The sequence below is a fragment of the Dipodomys ordii genome, unplaced genomic scaffold (assembly GCF_000151885.1).
Source record: "Dipodomys ordii isolate 6190 unplaced genomic scaffold, Dord_2.0 Scaffold135, whole genome shotgun sequence".
Lineage (NCBI taxonomy): Eukaryota > Metazoa > Chordata > Mammalia > Rodentia > Heteromyidae > Dipodomys > Dipodomys ordii.
Genome location: NW_012267351.1, coordinates 3,954,820 through 3,962,789, shown reverse-complemented (window position 1 = coordinate 3,962,789; position 7,970 = coordinate 3,954,820). Strand labels below are relative to the sequence as shown.

The 7,970-nt window shown below is 52.7% G+C and overlaps 1 protein-coding gene across 1 annotated transcript in view; it reads right to left on the bottom strand.

The window, feature by feature from the left end:
* Vdac1 (voltage-dependent anion channel 1) overlaps positions 1–1,439 on the bottom strand; it is a 32,577-nt gene extending 31,138 nt beyond the window's left edge. Inside the window, exon 1 of the mRNA XM_013030965.1 lies at positions 1,338–1,439. The gene's annotated coding sequence lies outside the window, so the exon portion shown is untranslated. The remainder of the gene's footprint in view (positions 1–1,337) is intronic.
* Positions 1,440–7,970: the final 6,531 nt, after the last annotated feature.

The window sequence follows — 7,970 nt, the reverse complement described above, 5'->3', positions numbered from 1 at the left end:
TACTCAAGAAGGATGAGGGCTTCAGGTGGAAGCCCAATCTTCTCAGCTCTGCTCCTCCATTCAAAGTCTGCACTGGCAAATTTCGTGCCCCAACCTCAGCTGACCAATTCGTAAACTGACCGGAATTATCTTGAAAGATACCTATATATCTGAGTGCTTAATTAGTAATGTGAACCAGGGCCCACAAAATAGGACCTACACTGACGGAATCTCTTCCCAGGACACCACAGAGAGCAAAATTGGCTGGGGGGGGGGGGGGGGGGCGGGTGACTCCCCATCCTCCCCAGATGCACTAACGTGTAAGTGTCCCGCTTTCCATGGAAGCAGTGGGTTTGACAGGCACTGTTCTGAAGGCTTCGGGTTAACCGGCTCACTTTGATTGTGCCCCCTCCCCCCCAAAAAAAAACTATCGAAAGAGAAGTATAACTGCTCCCATTTTACAGACAGAGGAAACTGAGGCCTGGTGGCCTAACTAGCTGTGTGACCTTGGGGACATCACCAAGGGTGTGAGTCCCAGTCAGGCTCCGAACCAGTCACATTGGAAGAATGAATGAGCCAGAATCCTTCCTGAAAGCCGAGAGAGGGTCACCTCGCTGACCGTGGGGGGGAGGAGGGGAAGAGGGTCCTGCTTTTCAGAAGTTCAACCTCCTACCCAAGCCCGAGGTTCCCCCCCTTCTCCCCCCCACCCCACCCCTAGCTCCGGAGGCCTAAAAGTGGAGTCTCAGCAGCCCGGTCCGCCCGGGGAAGGCGCTGGAGGTGCTGCGTGCCAGCTTCTCCTTCCCCGCGTGGGCCGACCAAGGCGTGCAAGAGCCGGGGGGGGGGGGGGGGGGGGGGGGGGGGGGGAGTACGACTGGCTGTCAGGGAAGCGCATCCCGCAGGAGCGAGCTTGGCCAACACAACCTCGCGAGTCCAGCCTGGCGAGCGCGGCGGGCAGCCGGCCGCAGGGTCCCTACCCAAGCCTTGAGGACAGGTTCGAAAACCAGAGGGCGCCGCCGGGGAAGGTCACCTAGGCGCGCTGGGCCTCCACGCGGTGGCCCATGCCCTTCCGCCCGCAGGTCCACTTCTCGTTCCCCCCACTCACCCCCAGCGCCTCCCCAGATGCAGCAGCTCCGGGACCTTCGTCCTCGCGATCACCAACCTAGTTAGACCCCTAGATCACTCAGCGGCCCGTGCGCCGGGCCTGCGGTGCTCGCGCGGGTGACCCATGCAAGGGCCTGGTCGAGCCCGGGCTCCTAAGGCCCTCCAACCCTCGCCCGGTCCTCCCGGCGATCCCCTTGCCCCCTCCCAAGAGCCCGGGTTAGGGCAGGCCACAACCAAGCCCTTTCCAGTGCGCCTACCTCGGAGGCGGTGGAGGCCGGGAGCGCAGCGGCAGCTAGGGCGGGGGCTGCGGCGAGGAGGAACGGAGGGCGCGGGCCGAGGGCGGGGCGGAGCGCACGGCGGCGGCGTGGACCTGCCCTCCCTCTCCCGCGCGCGCTCGCTCTCCCGGCGTGCTGGGGCTCGGCGAGCTCCGCCCTCGGCTCCGCCCCACACAGCGGCCGGGCCCCCGGGTCCCTCCCTCCCGGTCCCGCGAGCCCCGGGTCTTAACCTTCGGGGCCGCTCCGCGCCCGCCGCTGATGCGCGCCGGGTCCGGCGGGCGGGGTGCGCGCGTAAAGGGGCTGCGTGCGCCCGGGCACGGGGTGGCCGGAGGCGGGGACTGGCGTGCGCGCGGGTGTCTGCGTGCGTGCTCGGGGACACGCGGGGCCCTGCTGGATCCTCCGGCCTGGAGGGAAGCCGCGGACCAAGGAGAGGAGGAGGAGGAGCAGGGAGGAGGTCTTCCGGGTTGGAAAGGGCGGTGGGCTGGAGGGCCGGGACACCTCCACGCTTTAAAAAAAAAGGGGGGAGGCATGAGACTCCCCACATTGTACACTGCAAGACTTCCCCGGAATTAATATGGCTCGATCAGGACAGGGCTGGATAGACAAGGTGTGTCCCTTGGCTCTCACAGGAATGGTTCCATCCATCGGGATTCTCGGGGTTCCAGCTTAGGGGGCGTAGGGGGAGATGGTTAGGACAGTATGGAGATCGTATTCCTCTCTAGCAAAACTCCTAGACAGACACACACACGCGCACAGAATGGCTTTCTCACTGTTCAAGGTCACCGCGGGGTCCGCAAATCAACCAGGAGCATCTCCGAGGACCCGCGCGCGACCAGAGCCGGCCATTCCTGCTGGAGTCGGGTTAGTACGCAGCACGTGGTCCCGCAAGTTTCTCTTCTGCTAGGCCTCGCGGATTCGCCAGTTCACTACTTGAGGTCAAGCATCCTGTGCCAGCCCCAACCGCATCAGACGTTTGAGAATTAATCCATTCCTGGATGGATGAAAACTACCCCCAGCCCCATCACATGCTGACCCAACGTTACGTTCTTCTCCGCTTCAGGCGTTTAAGGACCCGCGAAGGAGGTGCCAAGGTATAGACGCACAACAGCTGTGATTGGTAGAGACAATCGAGGCAGGCTGCTGGATGGAGACGGCAGATTTAAATGGAAAAGAGGTCAACCCGGGTTAGAAAGGGTGTTCCAGTGAGCTGAATGCAGAGAAAGAAGGAAAATGATAAGGGGAGAGAATGTAAATATGAGGGCCTACATCCTGTGTTTGGGGATGTACTTAGATGTGCCAAAGCCCCTTCAAGATTGGTGGGGAGTGTGGAGGAGAATGGGCCGTAGATCAGTGCTAAGAGCACTTGCTTAGCATGCAGCAGGCCCTGGGTTTGATTCTCAGCACCAACTACTTAATCCTAAGGAACCTGGAATAACTGCTCCAGGTCCCTGGCCTGCTCCATTTACTTAGAGACTCCCAGATTTCCAACTGTACACTAAGGCCCAACACACCCCCAGAAAGGAGGGGGCAGGGGAAGCTGCTGAGTCAACTTGAGCTTTCAGTGAGGGGCAGTTTGGGAGGTCAAGAGCTTCAGGGCAGGGCAGTTAAAAAAAAACAAAAACGGGCCCAGGAATCTGTGTCCTAGTTGTAAGGCTAGGAACAGAATGTCCAAAAGTCCACCCTGGCCCTCCTGTTTCATCCCAACCCCCTTCTAGGACTTAGCATTTCCCCTCCACTCCCCAACCTCTACCCTTGAGCCCCTTCCCCAGCTGCCCTGGGTACCAACTGTGTCATGTTCTGAGTAAGTTACTGTGTGATCTTGAGAGATAGATAGATAGATAAATAGATAGATAGATTCAGATCCTTAACTGCAGAGAACAAATCCTCAATAAACTGAGGACCTGGAAGCCCTGGAGTTGGAACTAATTTGGAGTAAGGTGACTCAAAGTGAGTCATCACCGATTTCCCAGCCACACCTCCTGAGGAAGACAGGAAGGCACTCCCTCAGCCACACCCCCACCCCAGTCTGCCACAGCTTATTGGGCTAGAGTAAGCACCTCACTCAAGCCTAGCCAATCAAGTCCTCCCTTGCAAATTTGAACTGAGAAACAGTTTCAGTGAGAATGCTGGGAAAGCCTTGGACCTTCCCAAGTCCCTTCTGGCATCTTGAGTCTGCCAGATCTGTTGGCCTAGAGGAGCCAAAGGTGGCATTTCATGAAACCAAGAAAGGATTGCCCTCAGGAGAGAGTGGCTCTGGGCCTATTTCCTGAGTGGCCCATTTTTCCTGTGTTTTGGTTTCCCTGCATCATCTCAATAATCCAGCTTTAGTTTGTCCCAACTCAAAAGAGTCTCTGAGAAGGATTCAAGTAGAGATAAATCTTACTGTTTTTCTTTGAGTGAATGAACCTACTTCACCTTACACAAGCTTTGTGGGGTTGAGTGCATGTACACCTACACGTGGACTGGACTGGAATTTGAACATAGGGCCTCTAAACTCTCACTTGGATTTTTTTTTTTCCGTCTATCGTGGGGCTTGAACTCTGGGCACTGTAAGAGTCTCACAGACTTTAATGCCCAGGCTGGCTTTGACCCCCATTCCCAGATCTCAGCCTCCTAAGTAGCTAGGATTACAAATGGGAGCCACCTGAGACCAGCTTCTCACTTGGATTTTTGTTTGTTTGTTTGTTTTCTCAATGCTAGCACTTTACTACAATGAGCCATAGTTCCACTTTTGGCTTTTTGGTGGATAAGAGTCTCATGGATTTTCCTGCCCAGGCTGGCTTGGAACCGGGATTCTCAGATCTCAGCATCCTGAGTAGCTAGAATAAGAGGAGCCACCCACCAACACCCAGCTCATAACACGACTTCCAAGCATATCATTATTGGTTTGCTCCTGAAGACTTGAGTGCTGGCTGAATTGAGTGAGGCATGAGGATAGGGGACTGGCTCTGACTTGTCCACTCTAAGAGTTCAACACCCAGAAAATAAATGATGAGTAACTCAAAGTAAAGATAAATGTCTGCTCTAGCATGGCTCCCGTCCCCTCCCTGAGGACTGCACACCTTGGGGGCAGAGGGGAATCAAATGTAGTGGACAGTCTCCCTTGAAAATCAAGTTCATAGGCTGGGAAGGTGGCTCAGTGGTAGAGCACTTGCCTTGCATGCCAGAGGCCCTGGGTTCGATTCCTCAGCACCACATACGCAAAAAGAAAAAAGCCGAAAGTGGCACTGTGGCTCAAGTGGTAGAGCGCTAGCCTTGAGCTGAAGAGCTGAGGGACAGCGCCCAGGCCCAGAGTTCAGGCCCCATGACCGGACCCAAAAACAAAAATGAAAATCAAGTTCATACCCCTGTGCAGGCTGGGTACTGTTTAATCTGCCTGTGCATGAGAAAGAATTGAACCTTGCCCAAGCAGAGGCCCAGCCTTTGCCCTTGGCCTCTCTAATCCTTGCAGTGGCATGCAAGTGTCTTCATTTTGGATGCAAGCCATTCACAAAAACTAACAAAATGATTTAGGGTGTGAGCAGGACACATAAGATAAGTGAACAATCTGATTTAGTGTGCCGGCTAGGAATCCAGGCATGATCAGCTGATCCTTGATAGGACTGGAGTCTGAGGTAGCCACAACAGGTGACCAATGGCAGCCAACCATGAGCCCCTAGTATGGACTGTAAGGTAACAAAGCTAGGAGGGGCTTCTCTGGTTGTCAAGGCTCCTTATGTGTGGTCTCTTGTCTTTTCTGGGAGGAGGAGATTTCAGCCCTAGCCCTTCAGGTGAAGACAGCTAAACCTTTCAGCCTCTATGTACCTCCTCTCTTGGCTGATTTCACCTGTGTCCTTTCCCTGGCATAAACTGTGCCCACAGAGATCTCAATGAGTTCCGTGCCTCCTGCTAGGGGGTTATCACATGGCAGAGGGGCCTCAGTGCCCTCAGATTTTACAATTGATAGGTGCAATGAAGCTAGCCTGGATAGAGACCCTGAAACTCTTATCTCCAATTAACCACCAAAAAACTGGAAGTGGAGCTGTGGCTCAAGAGGTAGAGTGCCAGCCTTGAGGAAAGAAGCTGAAGGGCAGCTCCCTTACTTTGAGTTCAAGCCCCCATTCCAGCATACACACACACACACACACACACACACACACACTGTGCACATATTCTGACCAAGAAGGCCTGAATTCTGGTTTCTCCAGACACAGATCTTGAGCGTCTAGCTCCCCAAAAGCTACCTCCAGAAGCTGTGGACTGCTTCCTGTCTCATTACCACTGCTTCCCCTCCTCTGACCTGGCTGGAGGGGAGCTCTTTCAGACAGACAGACAACACATCAGCAGCCACACTGGCCACTAAGCTCCAAGTATCTCAGCCTTTGTCCCCACCCCATCCTCTCCTGCTCAGTTGCTCAACTCTGGCATTTCCTGCAGGAGGAAGGATGTCAGGGGATCTCTGGGGTCCCTCTTTGCTCGCACATCTCCCAGTTGCCTGGGGAAGGAGTTGTGTGGGGTCCAGACAGCCCTCCTGCCATAGCCTCTGCTGTCTTGCCAAGTTCAAAAGTCTCAGATTCAAATCTAAACTTAGCAACTTTGCTGCCCCGAAGTGACAAAAACAAATCCTTCCAGACTCTTACGTAAGAAGGCTGGGTCCTCTCAGCCCTCCAGCTCCTCCTTGCTGCTTCCCCTTCATTTTGCCAAAGGCTCCACACAGGAGCCCCAAACAAAAACCAGCTTTACACACACACACACACACACACACACACAGTAAATCTAAATAGATGGAAAGTCTGACTTTGCTTTTATCCAACCCAGGCAGCTCCTGGGTGATTCTGCCCAGCTCCAGGAACAGGCTTCAGTTTTCAGGAGCTTCCCAAGATAAAGCAGATGGAGAGATCTTATTTCCCAGGGCTTGCAGAATACTTGTTTCCAAAGCCTTCTAGGAAAAAAAAAAAAGATCAATATAAAGTCACTAAAATCTTAAGAGATACAAAGTGTCCTTAGAGGGGAGGGGGGAACAAAACAAAACAAAAATCAGCCCCAGAAAACCCCAACTTGGAATAGAAAGATGTGAAGATTCTCCAAATGAGGTACACCAGAGAGTCATCTAGAAACTGGAGAGCCTGCAGGGGGAAGGAAGGCCAGTGCTCAAGGTTTTCCATTCATACTTGTAGGATGCAGCTGACACCTACACTTTTCCCAAGCACCTTGAGTGATCTTGGAATAATAGCAGGTGCAGGGAAGAAAAAAAAACAATGTTTACAGTCACAGAAAAAGGAAAGAAATTCAGGGTGAGGCTGAGGTAAATGCTACTTTTTGTTTTGGTTGTTCATTGTTTTGTTTTTCTTTTTGTCAGTGGTGGGGCATGATCTCAGGGCCCGGAGATTGCCTCGTAGCTCATTTTGCTCAAGGTTAGTGCTCTACCACTTCAGTTTTCTGGTGGTTAATTGCAAATAAGAGTCTCACAGAACCAGGCACCAGTGGCTCATGCCTATAATCCTAGTTACTCAGGAGGCTGAGATCTGAGGTTTGTGATTCAAAGCAACCCCGGGCAGGAAAGTTGGCGAGACTCTTATCTCCCACTAGTCACCAAAAAAACTGGAAGTGGAGCTGTGGCTCAAAGTAGAACAGTGCTAGCCTTGACAAAAAAAAGAGCTCAGGGACAGCACCCAGGTAGGGAGTTAAAGCCTCACAACTGACCCCCCCGCAAAGGTCTGTCTAACCAAGCAGAATTATTATTGTGCAAAAACCTGGATATGGCACTCAGGGTCCCTTCCTTGATATAAACCACAGAGTTAAATGCTGAATCCAAGAAATGCTAATGAAGTGAGATCATAGGGTCTATAGGAAAGGGGGAGAAATAAAGGCCTGATTTGAGCAAACTGGTAGGAAAATATCTCATTCCCAGTGATTCCCCTGCACATACTTGCTAGCCTTGAGGCTTCCTTGACTCAGTCTTTGAGGCTGTTACCAGACTGCCCAGGTCCAGCCTGGCAGGCATTTGGGTTGCTTCACTGCGGTCCTGAGCTGATCATTCTATGGTGCATTTCTACAGCTTCGCCACCAGGTGGAAGTATTCTCCAAGTCTTATGGCCTCGAAGCCTGATACATTTCTGAAAAATAAAATTCTCAAGCCAGCTTTCTCAGCGTGTGAACTAATCTCCTGTGTGTACTAATGAGAACACTGAGGCTGGTGAGGATATGATTCTGAGCCCAAGCTCATTTTTATGTAAAGATTTCAGATCCCCAGGATGTCAGGCTGTCTGATCTATTTCCAAACATAACTTGATCCTTGACCTCCAGGTAGCATTTGGCAATACCTGGAGAATTTTTTGTCATAAGTTGGGAAGAGGAGCCCAGCATTGGTGGCTCATGGCTTTAATCCTACTCAAGAGGCTGAGATCTGAGGATTGGGATTGGATTGGAAGCTAGCCAGGGCAGCAAAGTCCATAAGACCCTTTATCTCCAGTTAGTTTTTAAAAAAAAAAAAAAGCTGGAAGTGGAGCTATGGCTCAGGTGGCAGAGCCCTGGTCTTGAATAAAAGAGCTCAAGACAGTGCCCAGGCCCTGAGTTCAAGCCCCAGCACACACACACACACACACACACACACACACACACACACACACACACTGC